The following is a 25325-nucleotide window of genomic DNA, read 5'->3' as shown; positions in this document are numbered from 1 at the left end:
TTTTAAGAGTTAATTAACAATTTCTTTTGTGGAGCAGCTTTAATGAATTGATTTGTTTCTAGGAGTTTATTACACAGCAGGAAATAATAGAAGTAAATTATTTCCTGCTACATTACCAAAGAAAGGACCATCTCGGTGCCATTAATATAAAGACAGGAACATTATGATAAAATTAAGGAAATAGGTGAAAGATCATTATTATTATATTATCAATTAAGTTTGAGAATATTAAGGAAATACAAAGAAAGCTGCTAAGATTGGATACACAAGAAAAAGAATAGAACCATCATCATTATCACACCGCATATCAAGTTATGCAGTATGTTGATGATGGTGGACAATTAATTATATCGTATGAACAATTCCTTTTTTAATTTACCAATTATGAATTAGAAATATTGGAAGATTACTACTCAGACAACAATTCCACGTTTTTCCCTGTCACTTTTAATTTAGAATGTAATGAAGACTTTCCTTTATTCATAGCTAGTTCTTCACATTTTTTTTCTACTTCCAATAAAGTCATCAATTCACTACTCCATAGCAGTAATGATATTCACAAAGACTACAATATATAAAAAAAAAAAAAAAAAAACATTTCATGTAATATGGTGCAGTCAAAAGAGCTGAAGTTCCTTTAGGAAAAACAGAAATACAAATTCGTGATTTTATCATGTAGTACAGTAAAAGGAGCAATTTATAAGTTGTACACTAAATTATTTTACTGATAATATATATCATTTAAAGCAAACGAGATATGTCACAGCGACATAAATATATTGAGAAATCCAAATTATCTTTTAATTTGACAAGAGTAATAAAAAAAAAATGTTTTCAAGGGAAATAACTTTTCCAATGAGTTCAGTCCCTTAGGAAAAATAATTTAGTCAAACTTAATACTTCGAAAATTCCTTTAAAAATGTGTATTCATTTGAAATCCGGGAAATTCCTATGTGGCCATTCGACCTTCTTGAAATAGCGGCCAAATCTCCCTCAAATAACATCATAAAAATGGATACACCAGCTAATATTGGTCGTGGATTTCCAGGATGTTCGCAACTGAAATGCCTTCTTTAAACCTAGGTTTAAACAACAGCTACTACTATAGAAAAATAAGATATATCTTTGTCACATTTCAGTCACGGGACTTCGACCTTGCTGGAGCACCACCTTAGTCGAATAAATTAACTCCAGTATTATTTTTTTTTAAGCCTGATACTTATTCTATCGGTCTCTTTGTCGAACCGCTAAGTTACAGGTTTGTAAACAAACCAGCACCGGTTATCAAGTGGAGGTGACACACACACTATAATATATATATATATATATATATATAATATATATATATATATATAATATATATATATATATATATATATATATATATAATTCATTCCAAATGGGTGCGGTGGAAACGAAACCAGCCAAAAACTCAGTAACAGTTATGTGTATAACAGCTTTTATTATTTAAAAAAAAAATATGAATAGATGCATGGGTATGAGACGCTTTGGCACAGCTATTTTGGCGCCGCTTATTTTGGCTTCCTCTCACGTTCGCTCCCACTTTCTCTCAGTTTACGAGTTTATTTCTCTTTATGTGAGGAGAGGAAAAATTGTTTAATGTTAATCAATGTTAAATAAAATAGTAATCTCTCTCTCCCTCTCTCCCTATCTATCTATATCACTTTTTCGATTTACAACTGTATATTTCTGCACATACATTCATGCATGCGTTTGCCTCGAGCACCAAAAAGTACTGTCGCCAAAGCAATCCAGCCAGTCGTGCCAAACCGTCAGAGCGTCAAAACAGCTGCATCCAGTCGTCTAATCCGTACATGCAAGCATTGTGAGGGCAATGTGAAACCTGTTGAATACGCTCTATTTGTAAACTTTATCTTTCATCCTCATTAAGACTATAAAATGATTACTAGTGATATATTGTAGTTGATTCAATTAACTATATCAACTAACTTGTGGTGTGATAACAGAATCTACGCAGAAGTTACGCAGCCATTCAAGGTAGATAACTCATGAGGTAAAATCTTATTTTTGATGTATGTTATAGAATTTTACATTACTCTTTTTTATTCTTTTACTTGTTTCAGTCATTTGACTGTGGCCATGCTGGAGCACGGCCTTTAGTCGAGCATATCGACTCCGGGACTTATTCTTTGTAAGCCTAGTACTTATTCTATAGGTCACTTTTGCCGAACCGCTAGGTTACGGGGACATAAGCACACCAGCATCGGTTGTCAAGCAAATTTTAGGGGGGCAAACACAGACACACACACACACACACACACACACACACACACACACACATATATATATATATATATATATATATATATATATATATATATATATATACACGAAGGGCTTCTTTCAGTTTCCGTCTACCAAATCCACTCACAAGGCTTTGGTTGGCCCGAGGCTATAGTAGAAGACACTTGCCCAAGATGCCACGCAGTGGGACTAAACCCGGAACCACGTGGTTGGTAAACAAGCTACTTACCACACAGCCACTTCAGTTTAAAATTTCTTTAGAACGGTAATTTGTTGGGACGGGTGAAGTTAGAGTTATTTGATCTAGGTATTTCAACAAGGGGGTGCTAGGAAAGGCCAGGTACTGTTCTTGCAATACTCCAAAGCAATTTAAAGTTGTTGTTTGCTGCTTGTCATCATCATCATCATCGTTTAACGTCTGCTTTCCATACTAGCATGGGTTGGACGACTTGACTGAGGACTTGTGAACCAGATGGCTGTACCAGGCCCCAATCTGATCTGGCAGAGTTTCTACAGCTGGATTCCCTTCCTAACACCAACCACTCTGAGAGTGTAGTGGGTGCTTTTACGTGCCACCGGCACGAGGGCCAGTCAACACACACACACACACACACACATATATATATATATATATATATACATACATATATAACAACATACCAAGTAGATCTCAGTATATCTAGTGGGATATTTTTTCTACACCAAGGACCTAAAGTGACACAGCCTGCACTGGTTGATGCAACACAACCAGATGCACAATATCCTACCCCTTTGGAACAGATGCAGGAGGAGTTGAAACGTGCTTAATAAAGATACGTACTAAATCTTTCTTCCATTATCTTTATCAATCGTGTGTGTGTGTATGTGTGTGTGTCTGAATGTGTTTGCCATCCACCACCACCACCACTTAACAACCAGTGTTGGTTTGTTTTTACATCCACATAACTTAGCTCTTTGGCAAATGAGACCAATCAAATTGGGATTTAATATGTTCAACTAAAACCCTTCAACGCAGTGCCCCAGCATGGCCGCATTCCAGTGACTGAAAGAAATAAAAACTAAAAGCTAAAGTTGCTTAGTTTAATACATAAAAACAGACACAAAAAGAATCTTATAGAAAAAAAGATGTTCTCAAATAAAAAAATTTTTTTGTGACAGGAGCCTTTTTGTGTTCATATCTGTAAGTAACAATACAACTTTATATATTTTATTTCAAATTTATTAATAAAAAATATTCTATAAGAATGGTTTCAAATTTTGGTACAAGGCCAGAATATATTCTATAATAATCAATATGAAATTTATTTTATACAATAAATAATAAATAGCTTTTCTTTTCTTTTTTTTAATCAATGATTTATATTGATAGAACATAATTGAATATTAGGAGCAAAAATGTTAAAGTTCTCACACTGGTTCTGAAGTATTTGTTTGTTAGTGGTACAAATATATCATTAGAAGTGAGAAATTGTCTATATATAATAGTGCAAGTTTGTTATATATATATATCTATATATAGATAGATAGATAGATAGATAGATATAGATCTATCTATATTTTATTGTGTCTGGGGAGAGTCATTCTATTTTAATGCCTTATTAATGAAGACACTCACTGGCTCGATTTCCACTCATTTACTTATTTATTTTTTTCTAAAATTTTCATTGCTTCTTGCAACCTCTTCAATAGTGGATAGCCAGAGGTTTGTAAGAGTCATCTCCCAAAGGAAACAGTTCTCAGAAAGACATCAAAAGAAGAAGAAGAAGAAGCAGAAGCAGTAGTAGTAGGAGGAGGAGGAGGAGGAGGAGGATCCTTTCTACTATAGGCACAAGGCCCAAAACTTTGGGGGGAGGAGATAGTCGATTACATCAACTCCAGTGTTTCACTGGTACTTAATTTATCAACCCCCAAAAGGATGAAAAGCAAAGTTGACCTCAGTGGAATTTGAACTCAGAACAAAGACAGACGAATGCCACTAAGCATTTTATCCAGCATGCTAACAATTCTGCTAGCTCACTGCCATAATAATAATAATAATAATAATAATAGTAATAAAAATCCTGTCTACCAAAGGCACAAGGCCTGAAATTTGGGGGAGGGGACTAGTCAATTACATTGACCCCAGTGTTTCACTGGTACTTAATTTATCAATCCCAAAAGGATGAAAGACAAAGTCAACCTCGGCAGAATAAATAATAATAATAATAACGTTGATGATAATGATGACGATTTCATTTATTTGACACAAGGGCAAAGGATGAAGGGGACAAATAATAATAAATTTTAATAATAATAATAATCCTTTCAACCATAGGCACAAGACCTGAGATTTCGGGGGAGGGGATAGTCAACTGCATCGATCCCAGTGATTGCCAAGTACTTTTTCATCAACCCCAGAAGGATGGAAAGCAAAGTCGACCTCGGCAGGATTTGAACACAATGTAAAGATGGGTAAAATACTGCTAATGATTTTGTCCAATGTGGTAATGATTCTGCCAGCTCACCATCTTATTACTAATAATAATCCTTTTCTACCAAAGGCCTGAAATTTGGGGGAGAGAACTTGTCAATTACGGTGATGCCAGTGTTTCACTGGTATTTTAATTTATTGAGCCGAAAATGATGAAAAGCAAAGTCAACCTTAGCAGCATTTGAACTCAGAACACAGAATACTGCTAAGCATTTTGTCCAGCATGCTAATGTTTCTGCCAGCTTGCTGCCTCCCATGCAGGCAGCACATAAAAAACACCTTTTTGAGCATGGCCGTTGCCAGTACCGTGTGACTGGCCCTCGTGCCGGTGGCACGTAAAAGCACCCACTACAGTCTCGGAGTGTTTGGCATCAGGAAGGGCATCCAGCTGTAGAAACTCTGCCAGACCAGATTGGAGCCTGGTGCAGCCTTCTGGCTTGCCAGTCCTCTGTCAAATCGTCCAACCCATGCTAGCATGGAAAGCGGATGTTAAACGATGATGATGATGATGATGAATAGTGTTAAATGAATGAGAGACTAAAGTCATCATCGTCATCACCACTATTGCCATCATCATCATCGTCACCACCATTGTCGTCATCATCATCATCATTTTTATACTTGCTTTTCCCATGCTGAAAATACATCTTGAGGCAATATTCTATGACTTGATGCCTTTTTTTTAACGCCTTATTTCAATCCCTGTAAGGTACTGAAACAATGATCTGTCACTAGATGTTGACTCTTCCAACCACTGATGTTTTTTGTGCTTATTCACGACAGACAATTGTGTGCCAAAGTCAAAAGCAGTGTTGATGTGAAGACACAAGGAGACAAACACACATGCATATGCACACATATACACACAGACAAGGGCGAGTTATTGCATTACTTTCTCTCTTTCTCACACACCCAAACACACACGCACGCACGCACGCACGCACGCACGCACACACACACACACACACACACACACACACACACACACAATATATATATGTTGGGCTTCTTCTCTACAGTTTCCATCAACCAAATTTCACTCACATCGGTTGAGCTAAAACGATGGTACAAAACACTTATCCAAAAGCCTGACAGTGAGATTGAAAATAAAACAGTGTAGTTATGAATCAAACACACATAGCCATATCTATTGCAAATGATATTTCCAAAACATCTCTTCTATTTCAACTGAAGACCATAGACAAAACAAATAATATAAACTTAATTAAAAAAAGAAAAAAATTTAAACCAGCTTTTGTTTACTTCTCTGAAAATTCTTTGATAAGAACAAAATATTGTATTAAAAAAAATTTTTTTTTCTTCCTTCCTGTCCCAAGATACATTTTATCATACACAGATCACAACAATAAATGGTATGTGATATTGCTGGAATGAAAATTTAACTTGTTGAGTTAAAAATAAAAGCAGGATCGTGGAGTTTTAAATCCCTGATACAAACTACGGCAGACAATATCTGGCCTTTGTGGAGTAAAATAGGTTTGTTGGACATGTGTGTAGAAAGTCACAACCAATTTTCTCTACTACAATAAACAGTCACAATGTACAATTAAATAATTACCTATACTTACTAATTACCTAATTAACTACACTTACTCACAGCTGCCTACTTAAAGTATACCTAACAAACAATTGTGCAACAGTCTAAACACATGTTAATTATCATCATTATCATCGCTTTGATATTTATTGTGTGACAGAGAGAGAAAGAGAGAGAGAGGACAGACAGAGACAGACAGACAGACAGACAGAAGGAACAAGTGTGGTATTGGCGTGGACACTGAAATACTGTATCTTTCAATGAGCTTTTGAACATGCATTATTTCCTCTGTGACATTCTCAAATCTTTAAATCTTCTCAAATTTCTTCCCCAAATTTTACCTGTCTTTTATAAGTTATATATACTACAGACTTACAATACTGTTTCCTTTAGCATGCATGAATCCATTTCATCTATTGCCTACGGCAGTGTAGTCATCTCTCTTGCATACATGTGCCAACGTGTGTTTGATGTCAGACAAATATTTTCTACTCACTGGCTCTCAACAGCAAATCAATCGTAAGACAAGCGAATACCAAATATCCTTACACATAGATGTATTACAAGAAATGTGAAGAGTGAAATTCATACTGAAAGCAACATAACAGATGTGTTAACAACATTAATACTTATGCTAAGCCATAGTAAATTAATATCATAAACACTTCAACTTATACTAAACTAACTGACAAGCTGAGGATTTCTCTGAGTCAAACACAATCATGTGTATATGTTCTTTTTATGTTTTTTAAAGCCAAAACAAAGAAAGTTATAAAAAAAAAAGCATTAATAATATAGGTTGATAGTTTATACTTTTATCTGGTATTTCAATAGTTCAGGCTTAGAAGCCCTTCTTCAAGAAATCTTTGAAAAGAAGGTGCCGTTAGCTGATTTCTCTTCTATTATCAATTTTTTAATAATTTGCAGGTTTTGGTTTTAAAATACTATTAAAAACATATACATACACACATACATGTATATGTATAAGCTATAGTTTTATTTTGTTGACTGTCCCTCCAAGATTTTCTAAAATGTGGATTCATAAACTAACGAGAGTTATCTTAACCATAATTAGGTACACACACACAGACGCACAAAGATAAAATTGGGGGGGGGGGCTAATATGAACTTTCCAAAATATTTAACTCTGCTCTCTGTATTTAGTTACCACATCAGTAAATGTTCCATTGTTATTCTTAAACTTGCTTGGAAATAATAACTCTCTCCCTCACTCTGTGTGTGTGTGTGTGTGTGTGTGTGTGTGCGTGCGTGCGTGCGTGGTGCCGTCTTCCTAGTGAGGCAGCTGCAGGAAAAGTACTTGTCCAAAAGTAAGCCATTGCACTTAGCCTTTATCAGCTTGGGGAAAGCTTTCAGCAGTTCCTTGCTCCATTATATGGTGGTCTCTAGGGAAGTTAGGAGTAGAGGAGTGGCTTGTTAGAGCTGTACAAGCCATGTACAGTGGTGCTGTTAGTAAGGTGGGTGTTGGCCATGAATACAGTGATGAATTTAATGTTCAGGCAGGGGTTCACCAGGGCTCATTTCTCAGCCCACTCTTATTCATCATAATCCTCCAGGCCATAACAAAGGAATTTAAAACTGGATGCCTGTGGGAACTACTATATACTGATGACCTTGCTCTTATTGCAGAATCTTTAGCAGAATTGGAGAAGAAATTTCAGGTATGGAAACAAAATCTGGAATCAAAAGGGCTTTGAAGTTAACTTAGCAAAGACCAATGTTGTTAGTAAGAAAGAAGATAAATCTCTCTTCCCGTCAGGTAAATGGCCTTGCTCAATATGTAGGAAAGGAATTGGAAGAAATTTCCTTTGCTGCACCTAGTTTAAACTACAGACACATAAGAGTTGCTGTGGAATCACAGGTAGATTAACAGATAAAGTCATCATATATATATATATATATATATATATATATATATATATATATATATATATATATATATATGTAACTGTTAATTTATCAATGATAAGTCTCATCTCAATTACCCTGTCTACCTCAATTACTTTATCTGACTACCTCAATTACTTTATCTACCCACTTTTCTGCTAACAGTATGCCTACACCACCTACTCCATCCTTCCTGCCAACCCAGAAGAATTTGAATCTGTCTCTAGCCCATGAGGAATCTAGCTGAGGCTCTCCTCCATCTTATTTCTTGCACACCACACACATCAACATGATGTCATACCATCATATCAATAATCTCCCCACTCCTTCCTTTCATTGTACCAACATTGATGGTAGTGGCCCTGTGACTGAGTGCTTGTGAGTGGTGATGGCAAAGTAGTTGTGGAAATGTCATTACTTGAAATGAAGAGTTTTGGTACATATTTCACTCAGTGAAATACAATGAACCACAGTTTCCCTCCACGTCATCCAACATCAAGAGCAAGAGCCAACAAATGGGTATGAGAATAGGGTGGTTACATAGGGCAGTTTAAGTATTATATGTCTAAATATGTATATATGAAGTACATTTAACTGCATATGACACTCATCAGGGTACCTGTATGAGGGTATAAAGGTATAATCAAAATATGTATTCGCACACACGGCACAGGAAGCGTATGCGTTGCCTTACCAAAATTACATAAAAATATCTTGAAATACTAAACAGTAAATTCAATAAAGCCGTCATTGGCTTCAACCACAGCCTCCAGATGACTTCAGAATCTCCTGCAACTCTTCTGGACAGTCTCCTTGTTTAAGTTGGTGAAAGCTGCCATAATCCTTGCCTTCAGTTCATCTTTGGTGTTACAAGGAGTTCTGTTGGTCTCTTGCTCAACTGCACTCCACATATAATAATTAAGGGGGTTGTAGTCTGGGGAGTTAGGTGGCCAGATGTTAGAGGTGATGTGGTCGCAGAAATTGTCTGACAGCCATGAGCAGGTTCCCCTGCTTGTGTGGCATGGTGCAGAGTCCTGATGCCAGACATGGGGGTCTTCCAGCAGCCACCCTCTTGACTCAGGGCAGCACTACCTCCTCCAGGCACTCGATGTAGGCCTCTGTGCTGAGTTTGAGGCCATGTGGGAAGATGAATAGAAGCATAACGTCCCCATCACTAATGATCACTCCAAACACCGTTATGTTGACTGGATGTTTGATTTTTAGCACTCTTGGTACATGTCCTCATATTACACTGTCCTCAGATTGACACCCAAACGCTCTGAAATGTCTGTATTGGAGATTCTGGCACAAATGTTAAGCAGTACAGCATGTCGTTTCCAAATTTCTTGCAGAGTAAATTGTGTCATGGTGCTGTTTTTCTCACAGATGGTGCCCAACTGACCCTACTATATTGTGTAGTTGATGAAATCAAAAACAAACAATGCGCATGCGCAAAATTAAAAATATAAAATGGCAACAATTTACCCATCACACCCTGTACATACATATATTTGCATATACATGCATGCACATGTGCATACTTATGCATTCAAGGGGGAGTAATAAACAAGGAAGTCAGGTAAGGGAGAGTAGTTTAAAGTAACAAGTTACTTTCAGATGTACGCACACACACACACACACACATATGCACACATACACACACACAGAGGTAATATATATTTAACATTACAATTAACAAACACATCAGGTCAATTAACAACTAATGTATAACTGCCAAGCCTAGATTTCTGATACATCTTTCCTAACAGCCACAGCTATTGTACTTGTTAATGCGATGTGACACTGGCTGGTGTATTTGCCGAGAAAATTAAATATATTTTCAAAGGTGGGAGAACAATAGCTTACATAATTTATAGAACTTATTGGAACCAGGACAATAAAACAACAATTACACAGACATAAATATAGGTTTATTTATATATTAATAAATGCATAAATATTCACACATAGGTATGATATACATACAGTTTTGTTGTACAATAAAACTTGACTGTAAAAATCTATATTTGAGCTTGTTATACTCATCCAGCTTAATGTATCGATTTACCAAGGTTGTTTTGAATAAATATCAAAAGATTCTATTTAATTTCTTCTAGAAATTACTGTTTAGGTTGCTTCTAATTATAATCATCTTATGTATGAATTTATTATCTAGAGACAGCAGAAAATATCCCAGGGATGCCTTGTGCTTGGAGAACACAGTCAAGTGCAGCCTAATATACTTAAATGTAGTAAACCAAAATGAATTCTTAATCTAGTTAAATTATATTGCATCAGCATGGCCACAGCTCTAAGCTGAAACTATAAAAGATATAGTGGAAAGAAAAGTCATTACTGTCAATGAAAATTATTATCAAGGATAACAAGAAGGGGGAAATTTAAATTGCTTAAAAATTAAAAGAGGCATGGGAAGTATGGTCACTGATAATTCCTGTGAAAATTCCAGGCAAGGTCTTGTGTTTAGCTCATTGCAGTCAACATCACTTAATGTCCACTTTTCCATGCTTGCATGGGTCAGACAAAATTTGTTGAGATGGATTTTCTACAGCTGGATGCTCCTTCTGTCACCAACCCTCACCTGCTTCCATGAAAATATGTCTGGTCATATTTTCATGTAAGACTGGAAACAAAGGACACCACTTACATGAGGATGACATTTATTTACAGCTATCACATGATGTCAAGGTAAGAAGACAGTAACACACACACATATATATACATACATCATCATCATGATTTAACATCCATTTTCCATGCTAGCATGGGTTGGATAGTTTGACAGGAGTTGACAAGTCAGAAGACTGCACCAAGCTTTACTGTCTGCTTAGATATAGTTTCTACAGTTACATGCCCTTCCTAATAACCACTTTACAAAAGTGCACCAGGTGCCTTTCATGTGGCAACAGTGAGGTCGACAAGTAACTAGCAAGAGAAGACCCCTCAACAGAGGCTTTGTGATGAGAGGTTTGAGTGTGAATAAAGAGTCAGAAATAGGTGTCTTGCAGTGAAGGGGACACATGGCTACTTCATCTAGAAAAAAAGGAGGAGAGAGGGAAGAGAGATGGTGAAGGTGTGATAGTGGGGGGGTACATTCACATTACAGGGAGGTGTACATAAGTGGAACCAAGGACTGGATAAGATGAGTGGGTTGGTGGGTATGCTTGCAAGATTGTAAGAGGAGAGCGAGAGATGCAAGCAGAAGGTATGTTGTGAGTGGACACAAATAAAGGGAGAGTATGTTTGAAGGATATGTTGTGGGGAATAGATTCAAATGGGACACATTGTGTGCATGTAGGTTCATGAGGGTGCAAAGGGAGAGTGGGAGATAGAGGTTTGTCTTACAAATCACGATTTTCTCTAACACATTGTCTTGCAATCCAGAACACCTCATGCTTCTGGCTCTCATGCCACAGAACATCGGTAAACCTCTTCCTTTCTGTTTCTCCTCTAGCTAAATATAACCATTGCCCAGTTTCTCTTCCAGCTGCTTTGCACAGTTCTCTGCTAACCCTTCCCTTTCAGTCCTTTCATGTCAGACAGACTTGTTTCAGTTTCTGTCTACCAAATCTACTCACAAGGCTTTAGTTGACCCAGAGCTATATCAGAAGACACTTGCCCAAAATAGCACTCAGTGGGACTGAACCTGAGACCATGTGGTTGGGGAGCAAGCTTCTTAACCACACACTCATGCCTGCACCATAATTAAGAGTAAATATTTCATAGTAGTATAAATATGCTTCTAAAGCTGCATCTTGCTACTGATATGCTATTATGCTATTAGTTAAAATTGCACTATATATATATATATATATATATATATACATATATATATATATAGTGGTAATATCTGTTTGTGAAGAAAGAGCCTGATATAGATCAGGAGTCAGCTTTGAAAAATATTCATTGAATTCTGTTTTTGTCTTTCATTATTTGAGGCATAATAATGAAGAAAATATATTCTAGTGTTTATTTGATTAACACAATCACCCCCCCCCCCCCCACAACAACCACCTTTCTTCATTCATTACTTTGCAAAGCCAAATTCTCTACCACGACTTGAAATTTCCAGTGAAGGAATCTCTAAGTGGTTACACAACCTACTAGAAGTAACAGCCAAAATATCCTTTAAATCACACATCAATATTTTTAAAAAAGAAAATGATATCTTAAAACCCAAGCGACACGTAAAATGCACTAGTGATGGTTCTATGTAAAAAGCAATGGTGAGAGTTCCATGTAGAATGCAATGGTGATGGTGCCACATAAAAAAGCACTGATGATGGTGCCACGTAAAAAGCACTGGTGATGGTGCCATATAAAAAGCATTGATGATGGTGCCACGTAAAAAGAATTGATGATGGTGCCATGTAAAAAGCACTGATGGTGGTATAAGATAAAAAGCACTGGTGATGGTGTCACATAAAAAGCATTGATGATGGTGCCATGTAAAAAGCATTGATGGTGGTGTAATATAAAAAGCACTGGTGATGGTGCCATATAAAAAGCACTGGTGATGGTGCCACGTAAAAAGCATTGCTGATAGTGCCACATAAAAAGCATTGATGATGGTGCCATGTAAAAAGCACCACTACACTCTGTAAAGTGGTTGGTGGTAAGAAGGGTATCCAGCTGTAGAAACTAAAGCAAAACAGACTATGGTACCAGATGCAGCCCCTGTCCTTACCAGTTCCTGTTAAGCTGTCCAACCCATACCAGCATGGAAAACAGACATTAAATGATGATGATGAAAGGACACATTGGATGAAGTAGTCCTAGATATGCTTAAAAAAAGGAAATGTATGGGGTGGTCACAGCTGAAATGCCTTTGATTATAGTTCTGTTCAGCCAAGATTGATCTACAGCAATGATTAAAATTGTCAAGCCACTCTCAGCAATGTTTACACTGTCTGTCTCTCTTTTCAAACCTTAGAAGGTTTCAGAGAATATCTGTACCCATATATCGAAATCGAACCAAATTCGACGACTTGCACCCATGCCAACCTCTCCTTCATTGGACACTAAACTCTACTTGCGAAGACCTGTTGGGGCAAGTGAAATCGAAATCGTAATTGAACCATATCCGATGACTGGCACCTGTGCCAGTGGAGCACTAACAGCACTGTCCAAGGGCAATCATTGCCAGAGCAGCTGTCTAGCTTCCGGGATAGTTGCCCGTAAATAGCACCATTCGAGGGAGTATCGCCTCACTGACATTTGTGCCGGTGGCACGTTAGAAAACCATTTGAGCGAGGTCATTGCCAGTGCCGCTGGACTGGCTCCTGGGCAGGTGGCACGTAAAAGACACCATTTTGAGCATGGCCATTGCCAGTACCGTGTGACTAACCCTCGTGCCAGTGGCACGTAAAAGCACCCACTACACTCTCGGAGTGGTTGGCATTAGGAAGGGCATCCAGCTGTAGAAACTCTGCCAAATCAGATTGGAGCCTGGTGCAGCCATCCGGTTCACCAGTCCTCAGTCAAATCGTCCAACCCATGCTAGCATGGAAAGCGGACGTTAAATGATGATGCTGATGATGATGATATACAACCTACTTCAAACTGATTGATTTCATACTAATAAATTTTTATTCATTTTTTTTTTGTCTGTATAATGCAACTGGTAAGCAATAGCAATGATTGATTAAAGGTTTTTCAGCAGATCAACCACTGGTTGACTGAATTCCTGACAAGGAAGCATTTGCAATTCAGTACAAAGGTCTTTGTTCTTGTTAAGGACCTCATTCAAAAAGCACCAGGCTTTCATTGATATTTACATCCTTTGTTCATATGCATCAACAAAAGATCTACTGACAGAGGCCATGGTATACTTTGTACAAGATGTTATACAGTGGATTGAACCTAAAATCACATGGTTGTAAACAAAACTTCTTAACTTCATAGCCATAGCCATACTTTTACCCACACACATATATATATATAATGAGTTCAAAACAGAAAAATGACAAAAAAAACATCAAAAATCAACAACGCAAGGACGCGATACAGATATTGTGTTACTGGACGCTCAGGAAATTGTGTTACTCGATGTTTTGAGTGGAGCTCTTCGTCGGTAATATAGGAAAGTCCAAAGAAAGGAAGACAGAGGAAGAAAAAAATCACCAACGATATACACGAGGTTACATTATATATATATATCATTTATCTTTGCTTTTTTTCAGTCATTAGACTGCGGCCATGCTGGGGTATTACCTTGAAGAAATGTTTAAGTTTACGAATCAACCCCACAACTAATCTCTTAAAAGCCTGGTACTTATTCTAAGTTACAGGGATGTAAACACACCAAAGCCAGTTGTCCAGTGGTGGTGAAAAACAAACATGGAGATGAAGATATGCACATACACACACATACATACACCCACACATATGCACACACATGCATGCATACACCCCCCCCCCCACACACACACTAAGCTTCTTTTAGTTTCCACCTACCAAATCCATGCACAAAGCTTTAGTCAGCCTGAGGTCATAGTAGAAGACCCTTGACCAAGGTGCTAGGCAGTAGGATTGAACCTGGATCCATGTGGTTGAGACAAGCTATATCCTCAGTAAGCACTTCTGCAAATACTGGCTGGCAATTGTATAGCCATAGACGATTTGCCTTTTAGAAGAAAACTATCCATATAAACTGAAATTCCAGGTCGTGTGTGTGTGTCTGTGTGTGTGTGTGTGTGTGTGCGCATGACTGCTTGAATTGTTGGATTATGAAGTTATATAAAAAAAAAAAAAAAAAAAAACATTTACTGATGAAAGGATTCAATGCTTTTAGCAGAATCGAATTTATTATGCATATTGGATTGACTGGGATTTCAAATTTTGCCTGTAATGATTTATTCAACCAATCATATATATGCGTGTGTATGTTATATACATATATATATATGTATGTATGTATGTATGTATGAATGTATACACATGTATTATATTATATACATAAATCAATATAGTGTAAACACAACAACAGAACTGTATAGCGTTCAACGTATCTATCAAATCTACACCAAATTTCATTTAGTGTTTCTCATGCATTAACATCCTCAGATCACTGTGATTATAACATTGATCAATCAGTGTGATAATGTATTGAACAAACAAATAAGATCCTCTCTCACTCACACACACACACACACACTTTAGCAACTCTCACTACTCATAACTAACAGAGTTATTGCTGTTTTCTGTTGCTGCTGTTGTTCAACCCCAGGTTAGCGACCATGGTCAAGCAGAACACTGATCAAAAGCATTCCAACCATGAGAATCTCATTTATTCATAGATCATGGACAACAGTGTCCAATGTGTCCTTTCTTTTCAGTTGAAACAGTAGAATGTATTAGAGGGGGGTTTGGCTGCTATTTCTAACAGTTTAAGCAACCATACAGTGGTTACATTATAGTGTTGTTGTTCTTGTTGTTATTGTTGTTGTAGTTTTTATTGTTACCACTTTGGTTTAACCCCCACCTCAGATCTGACTGAACAAACCTGCAGTCAAAGGCATTCCAGTTATGACCATCACAGCTTTTTCAAACATTGTTTACCTTAAACTACATTATCCAATGTTTATCTTTTTAAGGCACTAAGGAGCAATTTGAGTGAAGTTCTGACTGCCATTTCTAGCATAGTAACGACCTTACAAAGGCTCTTTTGTTGATTCCCAGGCTGATCCAGATGGTACAGGATTGGATTCAATATGTCATATCGTCTCTTGCAGTGTGTCTATATTTCTAAGTTCATATCCTACCAGGGTTGCATTCTCTAACAATTTCTCCAGGGATGCTATAAAAAAGGGCCACTTATTCTGGGGCCAAATACACCAACTGTTCTATCCCACACCAACTAACTCACTGACTTACAACAGAGAAATACTAGTAGCTAAGACAGAAATTGATCTGCTCTATTTTTCTATGTAGAGTGATCGATTAAATCAATCACACAGCTTTTATCCTCCTATAACTTTATCTTTGATGCCAAATAATTGAGGATCATCCATCCTAACTATACTATACTGTAAATATCAAATATAACCCCTACCAACACCAACACCACCACCACAATATACCAGTCTCTTCAACATCCATACACATCCAGCTAAACATCAATGCCATACTCTGCCATTCAGAAATGGGCTGTATTCAGCAAATGATGTACCAAATTCAGCCTTGTGTGTGTGTGTGTGTGTGTGTGTGTGTAGATAGATAGATAGAGAAGTAGACAGACAGACAGACAGACAGATATAGATTTGAGTTTGTATTATTGTGTATAGAAGAATATATTAATCAACGAAATTCCAACCTAGTCAGATTTTCACACTTTATTATTTATAATTTTTACAATTTTACAATATTGAAATAATAGAATATTTATATATATATATATATATATATATATATATATATATTGTGATAAAATGTACAGTTCAAAAGATTCAGCCTGCTGGAGCCCATTGGCAAGTGTTTAAAGGACAAATCTAATCATTTTACAACAATTGTCAATTGTGGAACACGACTGTCACTACATGGACCTGATGATTGCATAATGCATGAAAGTACTAGTTTTATCACAATATATTATTTTATTCTTTTACTTGTTTCAGTCATTTGTCTGTGGCCAAATCAACCCCAGGACTTATTCTTTGTAAGCCTAGTACTTATTCTATCGGCCTCTTTTTGCCAAACCTCTAAGTTACGGGGACATAAACACACCAATATTAATTGTCAAGCAATGGTGGGGGCACAAACTCAGACACACAAACATATACATATATACTACAGGCTTCTTTCAGTTTCTTATTTCTTTATTGCCCACAAGGGATTAAACATAGAGGGGACAAACAAGGACAGACAAAGGGATTAAGTTGATTACATCAACCCCAGAGCGTAACTAGTACCTTATTTATCGACCCCGAAAGGATGAAAGGCAAAGTCGACCTCAGCGGAATTTGAACTCAGAACATAACGACAGACAAAATACTGCTAAGCATTTTGCCTGGCACGCTAACTTTTCTGCCAGCTCGCTGCCTTTAAAGGCTTCTTTCAGTTTGTCTACTAAATCTACTCACAAGGCTTTGGTCATCCTGAGGCTATTGCAGAGGACACTTGCCCAAGGTGCCATGCAGTGAGACTGAATCCAGAAGCATGTGGCTGAGAAGCAAATTATTTCAATATTATAAAATTCGAAAAATTGTAAATAATAAAACATGAAAATCAGACCAAGTTCGAATTTCCTTGATATATATATATATATATATATATATATATATATATATCAGTGGTTCTCAACCAGGGTCTATTAAGACCCTTAAGATATTTTTGCTAAAATTTATGTGCAATAAACTGGCTCTACTTCTGGTTTTCAAATGGGATCCATATGACCATTGAGGGTCCATATAAGATTTTGTAGTTAAAATTTATGTGAAATAAATTGGTTACATGTCTACAATATAGGTGCAGGAGTGACTGTGTGGTAAGTAGCTTGCTTACCAACCACATGGTTCTGGGTTCAGTCCCACTGTGTGGCACCTTGGGCAAATGTCTTCTACTATAGCCTCGGGCCAATTGTGTTTGTCCCCACACCGTCGCTTGACAACTGATGCTGGTGTGTTTATATCCCCGTAACTTAGCAGTTTGGCAAAAGAGACCAATAGAATAAGTACTAGGCTTACAAAGAATAAGTCCTGGGGTTGATTTGCTCAACTAAAGGCAGTGCTCCAGCATGGCCACAGTTGAATGACTGAAACAAATAAAAGAGCAAAAGAGTAATACACAAAATATTTTAACAGCTTTTTGTTTTTTTTATTATATACAATCCCTAATAATATTCAATTATAAAAATATAATTGGATTTTTTAGACATGAATAGCTATGAGAGTCCAGCTAAGCAAAATAGGTATCAAAGGAGACTCATAGGTAAAAAAAATGATTGAGAACCATTGATATACATCATCATCAGCAGCAGCAGCATTCATCATCATCATCATCATCGTCATTTAACATCCGCTTTCCATGCTAGCATGGGTTGGACGATTTGACTGAGGACTGGTGAACCAGATGGCTACACCAGGCTCTAATCTGATCTGGCAGAGTTTCTACAGCTGGATGCCCTTCCTAACACCAATCACTCCGAGAGTGTAGCGGGTGCTTTTACGTGCCACCGGCACGAGGGCCAGTCTGGTGGTACTGGTAACGGCCATGCTCAAATGGTGTTTTTACGTGCCACCTGCACAGGAGTCAGTCCAGCGGCACTGTCAACGACCTCACTCGAATGTTTTGTTCACATGCCACCGGCACAAGTGCCAGTAAGCCGATGCTTGTAAAATGATCTACTTACAAAAATCTTAACTGCCTACAGCCATGCTACCTATTTCCTCTGTCTATTAACAGTAACTGGGGCAACTATAAAAAATTAAAAAAAACACAATGATACAAACCACAGTTGTGTGGCTCTATTTGCTGCATTCCCAGACAATGGTGAAATAGATCTTGAGTAATGTACTTCATACATGCAATCAAAAAAGAGGGAAATTTTCCAAAGCAACACATTAACTCCAAGAAGCATGAAATTGATTCTCTGCTTCAGTATCAATAAAATGTCTTACAAAGAAAAAGAGCCCATTTGTTTCAACACTACTGATGATGATAACAACAACAACTTTGGTTTTCCCTACAATCTTCATATTTATTCTTCAAATTATATGAAGAATAGTTTCGGCCAGTCACCCCTAGCCACCTAACTCTCTGTATGTACACACACACATATATACACGTGTACACACATACACACATGTGCATGAAAATACATAAAATAAAACTATTTTTGTTCCAATTGTTAAAATGCTAAACTTGTCTTAATTGCACAAAAAATATATATGTATATAAAAATTTGGCGCATTTTCATTTTCTCAGTATTTCAGACACACACGCGCACACACACACACACACACACAGCTATGTATCTGTATGTGTGTATATGACAATGGTGATGATGATGACATTGAGAGAATAGGTTTTATACATGCTACTATGTTGAATGATTTTAATGTAAGTGAATCTGCTATTTATAAAGTTGCTCGAGGGTGTTTCAGCTGCAGACAGTTCCAGCCAAAGTCACTTTCTGTCTTAATTTCTGGATACATTACAAGTACCAGTTGATAATCACATTGTATAGAACCTGTCTCAAATGCTAATTGTAACAAGTTAATTTGCATATTTAGAATTTATTTTTAACTTTGTACTCATTCGCTCTGTTCCAATTGAATTTGGTTTCAACCAGCTTCTAATAAACAATACTGTTATCCAAATGTAATTTCTAGCATTGGTCTGAATTCAATCAGTGCAATAAATCTGTGGGGGGGTTTTGTTTTTTTTTTTTTTTTTGTAAAAATTATTTTATTCACTGACCTGATTGAAATGCTAATCATATACAGGAGACAGCTGTGGATGATCAGTAAAACAAACTAAGATGGTATTGTAAACAGTCAAGGTTCACAATGATGCAGCAGTAAATTAGTAACAATTAAACAGTTGACATTCCATCATCTATTTACTTGTTGCCAATTCATTGTTACATTATCATGGTCTTGATAAAAGTGAAAGTAGGTTTCCCTCCTATCAATTGCAGGAGGCACAAGCATTTTTACACACACATATGTATGCACATGATGGTAACCTCAACCTACAAAATTCAATCATAAGACTTCAGTCAGTCTGAGGCTATAGCAGAAGACACTTGCCCAAGGTGCCAAGCAGTGTGACTGAAACTGAAACCCTGTGGTTGAGAAGCAAGTTTCTGGGGGAAGGGAACTAGTCTATTTATACTGGCCCTAGTGTTCGACTGGTACTTATTTAATTGAGCCCCAAAGGGGATGAAAGGCAAGACTGACCTCAGTGAAATTCACACTCAGAACATAAAGACAGACAAATATAATAACAATCTTTTCTACTATAGGCACAAGGCCTGAAATTTGGAGGAGTTGGGTCTAGTCAATTACACTGACCCCAGTGCTCAACTGTGGAGCAATTCTGGTCTAAGAGATGTCCACTGCATCTCTGTCTACTGACTAGAGGTCACTGAGCAAGTGACCTTGTTTCTAAGTTGACACAAAACAACAAATATTTACACCTCCTGCACTGAGTAAAGTCATGTCAAAGTAGGACAGTATACACACACCTTAGTCTTTGGGAAGAGCAGATAGTCAACTTCTTGGTTCTTTGTTCAGAACGGTGTCCCTTAAAAGACCTTTCTAATAGACTTTGGTCTTAACACACATTTTCTGAAAATTCCCATCACTTCCTGAGAAATTGTTTAAGAGTGTATTGTATACATTTACCAACATTTTTATTAATAATCTACCATAAACTGTTTTGCAGATGATTTTCTCATATTCTTCCATTTCTTTTGATATTGTTTGCCTTTAAATTGTTTTGTTATGTAGTCCAGTTGTTTCTGCTTATAGCAGTGAAGTTGGTGATGCTTTCTGTTTTGTGTTTTCGGCTCTGTATGTTGTTGCTGTTGTTGTTGTTGTTTTGATTGTGTGTTTTCCAATAATAATAATGCTAGAACACAAAGCATTCAAATGTTCTAAACAATAAAAGAAAAGCGGTTTTAACATTCTGAAAAATTACTTTTAACATTCAGACAAATATTTTTCATATGATAAATATGATGCCTTTCCTTTTAATGCAAACCCATATTTCTATTTCTCTCTCTCCTTTTTATTATTTTTTTTATTGTAACGTGTGAAAAGCAATCAAGTGAAACAGCTAGTGCATATTTTACCCAACTAGTAATATTCTAGTCATATTATCTATTTATGTTGTAAAGCTTTATGATGCTATAAAGTTTTACAACATAATAGATAATACAACCAGAATATATTTTGTATTATTTTAGTTAAGTTTATACCAGTTATGACCTTAGCATTTAACACAATAAATACATACACACACACTATACACACACACACTATACACACACACACACCGTCCCACCCATGCTAGCATGGAAGACGGACATTAAATGATGATGATGATGACATATATATACATACATACATACACACACACATATATCCACATTGAGACACACACACAGAGAGGGCCATGCTTGTGTAGTTGCGCTGATGGTTTCTCAGACAAACACCTGTGGCTTCAGGAGGTCCAATCCCATGATACCTTAGGCAAGTATGTCCTACTATAAACCTGGGCTAACCAATGCCTTGTGAGGGAATTTGGTAGATAAAAACTCAAAGAATATATGCATACATATATGTGTGCACATGAGTGTATACATTAGTGCCTACTTTTCCATGCTCACATGAGTCATATGGAATTTATTGAAGCAGGTTTTCTATGGGCAGATGCCCTTCTTATCATCAACTCTTAACTGATGTCAAGCAAGTCAATATTTTCCCAAGTCTTTGGCAGGCTTTGGACATGTTTTTTAAGGAAGACTAAAAGTGAATAACTTCATTTGTATGATGGTGATGCTCCTTTACAGTTGTCAAGTGATGTCAAAAACAAACATACACACACACATACACAACAGGCTTCTTTCAGATCCCATCTACAAAATCCACTCAGAAGACTTAGGTTGGCCTGGGGCTATAGTAGAAGACAGTTGCCCTAGATGCCATACAGTGTGGCATCTAGGCCATTGTGTTTTGTACACACACACACACACACACACGCATACACACACACACACACACACACACACATGCACACACACATGTGATTTTAATGGTAAGTGTTGAGATGGATACAACTTGGCACATCTACCATGGGTAGAGAAGATGCAGGTTTGAGCCTTCAATCTTCTTTTACCATTCAAAGGTTTTTAACCCCAAATATTACATGCTGTTATTTATAACTATATCCACTTTGAGATTCACCATTAAAATTATTTATTTTAGATGTTCTTGAAGCTTCTACATTTCCATAATGTAAATGTGCATGCATGCACCCCCTCTCTCTCTCTCACACACACACACACACACACACATACAGAGTTACATGTTTGCTTACACATTTGTACACTAGTGAGCACACATTTGGTATGTGAAATTCCAGCAAAAAGAATATAAAACAAATTTTACCATAAAAAGATATATTATTGAAATAAAATAATAATAAAAAAAGAACATTTTTCCAATAAGGAACATAAATATATAGGTGGAAAATTATTGTAACAAATGCTTTTAAACACATACATTCCAAAATCGCTGAAGAAATGAGGAAGAAAACCTGAATCATCAATAAAGACATAAAAATAATGGAAATCAATATGACAAAACAAAGAATATAAAAGATAACATATAAAATATATGGAGGATAAGGATTTAGAATCCCTTATGATAGTGGCTATGATAGAACTTGACTATTGCCAAGCAATAATAGACAAACTGTGAAATTTAAGGTCAATAGAGATTTTAAATATGGCGCTGTATTTTTTTAGCATTAAAAAGGATTTATTAGCAGTTTTAGCTATGAGCTGATTAACCCTTTCATTATATTTATGCTGAAGTACACAGTCTTTGAGTAAATTTTGAAAATGAAGAAGAATTTATTAAAATGACTGTCACTAATAAGCTGGTATTTGGAACATGAATTAAGATGAAATTTTGAAAGTAGGTTTTAATTTAGGTCACTTTAAACAGGAAGTTTCTATCACAGAACCAACAGCAGTCTCAGAAGATATAGATTGGACTTTGCTATATCTTCAAATGAGAGAGATAAAACTTAATTGAAGAGATGGCAGTTCCACAGATTACACAGAAAATCTATATAGAAATACATTTGTTGAAATATAAAATTGTTACTGGATGTTACATTGAGACTGGTACTCTCTGAGAGAGAGTGGGGATGTGAGATGCAAACTGATGTGGCGCACCAGTTGTTGAATAAATATTAGTATCATCTTCACCATAGACACCAATGCAAGCTATGTAAGAGATCAAACACTGATATATCTGTAAAACAGAATATATAACAGTAAAATCCTAATTCAATATGAACACGATGTCAATAAAATTTGCTTGCAACTAAAATTAATGGTTTTGTGAATTTTTCGAAAACGTCCGTCCTTTTTGTCCCACTCTGTATATAAAACATCCTACTGCATTTTTGTAATTGAATATTATTAGGAATTGTATTAAAAATTGTTAAAATATTTTCTATATTGTAGAAGTATAATTGCACATAAATTTTAACAACAAAATGTTATATGGACCCCCAAGGGCCATTTGGACCCCAGTTGAGAACTATTGTTTTAAGCTTATCAGTGCTTTTTTCTTCTGCTGTAGACACAAAACCTGAAATTTTGAAGGAGGTGGAGCTAGGAGGGAGCTAGTCGATTACACTGATCCCAGTACTTGACTGATACTTATTTTTTCAACCCCAAAAGGACGAAAGCAAAGCTGACCTTAACGGAATTTGAACTTAGAGCATAAAGAGGGAATTGCCGCTAAGCAATTGTCCAGCACAATAACAATTCTGTTGCCTTGCCACCAATGCTATATTTTGGTCAGTGCTAACCCCGAGAGAAGAGGAATGACCTTGGTTCCCATACAGGTTATTTTAGTTTTGTGCAAAACTAAATTCTGTAGTTTTGCTTTATCATATCTGTTGTACATCTCGAATGTTCAAGAATGGTAATCCCTATCCTTGTGCAATACCAGATAATAGTTTCTTCCAACAACCTACAAATTCCACAACTAAATAACTTCAACCAGTTTCCAATCATGATTAAGAATCGATATCTTACTTAGAACCTGACAAGGATGAGGATTAATTATTGTGAGGATTAATCATCATGAGGATTAGTCCTTCTTAGACAAGGCATTTTGTCTGAGGCCGTAGTGGTTCTGCCAACCCTCCGAACTAGAGTATAACATTAATGCTTCCATTTCTTCTAAGAGCTAAAATAATCGCAATATATTTCATGGAATACTGAAGATTAGGGCTTCTTAGATCAATATAGATGATTAAATAGAAGAAAGCACTTGAGTTGTTTGTATAAAAATGTATTCAGAAAGGAAGTTTGATATTAGAACATTAATTCAATGTAGGGTATTCTAAAGATAAGATCTGCATCAGTGTGATAACAATATCCAAAAGGTTTCAGGAACAAAAGTAACAAAAAAACAAATGAGAGTACAATATTGCTTTTATGTCAGTTTTTCTATGCTGGTATGAGTTACATGGATTTTTTCTGTTTGGCTGTATCTGTGGAAATTTTTAAGTTTAAAGAAAATTTGAAAATTTGGTGTATTGATGTAATTTTCCGTGCTGAATCTCAGGGGCTAATTCACTCCCCACCCCAGAAAGTTCTTTTTTAAAGTTACAGAGGTTTAAATTTTGATTATTTTAACCCAGTCAGAAAACACGATTTGGAAGCTGTCGTTTTGTGCATGACTGCATGTGTTGTCAACTGTAAACAAATGAAATGTTGACAGAATTCTGCTTCATGCACACCATATAACCCCCTCATAACTTTTATATTTTTTGGAATTTTCAGAAAATTTTTGCGAATTTGTATTCTACACACAGGAATTCATACAATTATCCAAAAACAAAAACTTTGGTGCATGATATAAGGCCTATTTAGCCATTATTTTTAGCACATTTTACGAGCACTTCATACTGCCCCCCTCCATGGGGGATGCGAATACTTCCCACTTTGGATATCACAGATATAGAAGACACTTTCCCAAGGTGCCATGCAGTGGAACTGAACTCAGAGCCATGTGGTCAGAAAGCAAACTTCTTACCACACAGCAATGCCTGCACATATATTTACAACAGTAATCTATAAATATTACTCAAACTACATATTAGTGAAATATCCATGACACAACCCAGTATTTGAGTATTAAGAATTACCTGTCAATATTCTAAATACAAATTAATATATATATATATTGTGCAAAAATATATGTACATTGTACTAAAGGAAAGGAAAGAAATGAATTATAAGATTAAGAAAATAATACCATGAAAATATGAAAACTTAATATTGCTGAAAATATATTTGAAAATTTAAACAATAAAATCATTTTGAATTATTAATAT

General features: G+C 36.3%; 1 long non-coding RNA gene across 2 annotated transcripts in view; it reads right to left on the bottom strand.

Moving 5' to 3' along the window:
• The window catches only part of LOC128248118 (uncharacterized), a 105085-nt gene that overhangs the window by 51176 nt on the left and 28584 nt on the right, over positions 1-25325 (bottom strand). Inside the window, exon 2 of one of the 2 annotated variants that reach the window (XR_016242354.1) lies at positions 380-565. The exons of the other annotated variant lie outside the window; for it this stretch is intronic. This is a non-coding gene — a long non-coding RNA (uncharacterized LOC128248118). The remainder of the gene's footprint in view (positions 1-379; positions 566-25325) is intronic. 2 annotated transcript variants of the gene reach the window in all.

The sequence above is a fragment of the Octopus bimaculoides genome, chromosome 6 (assembly GCF_046866305.1).
Source record: "Octopus bimaculoides isolate indiv1 chromosome 6, ASM4686630v1, whole genome shotgun sequence".
Lineage (NCBI taxonomy): Eukaryota > Metazoa > Mollusca > Cephalopoda > Octopoda > Octopodidae > Octopus > Octopus bimaculoides.
Note: the sequence above shows the minus strand (reverse complement) of the source record. Positions and strands in the feature narration are given on the sequence as shown.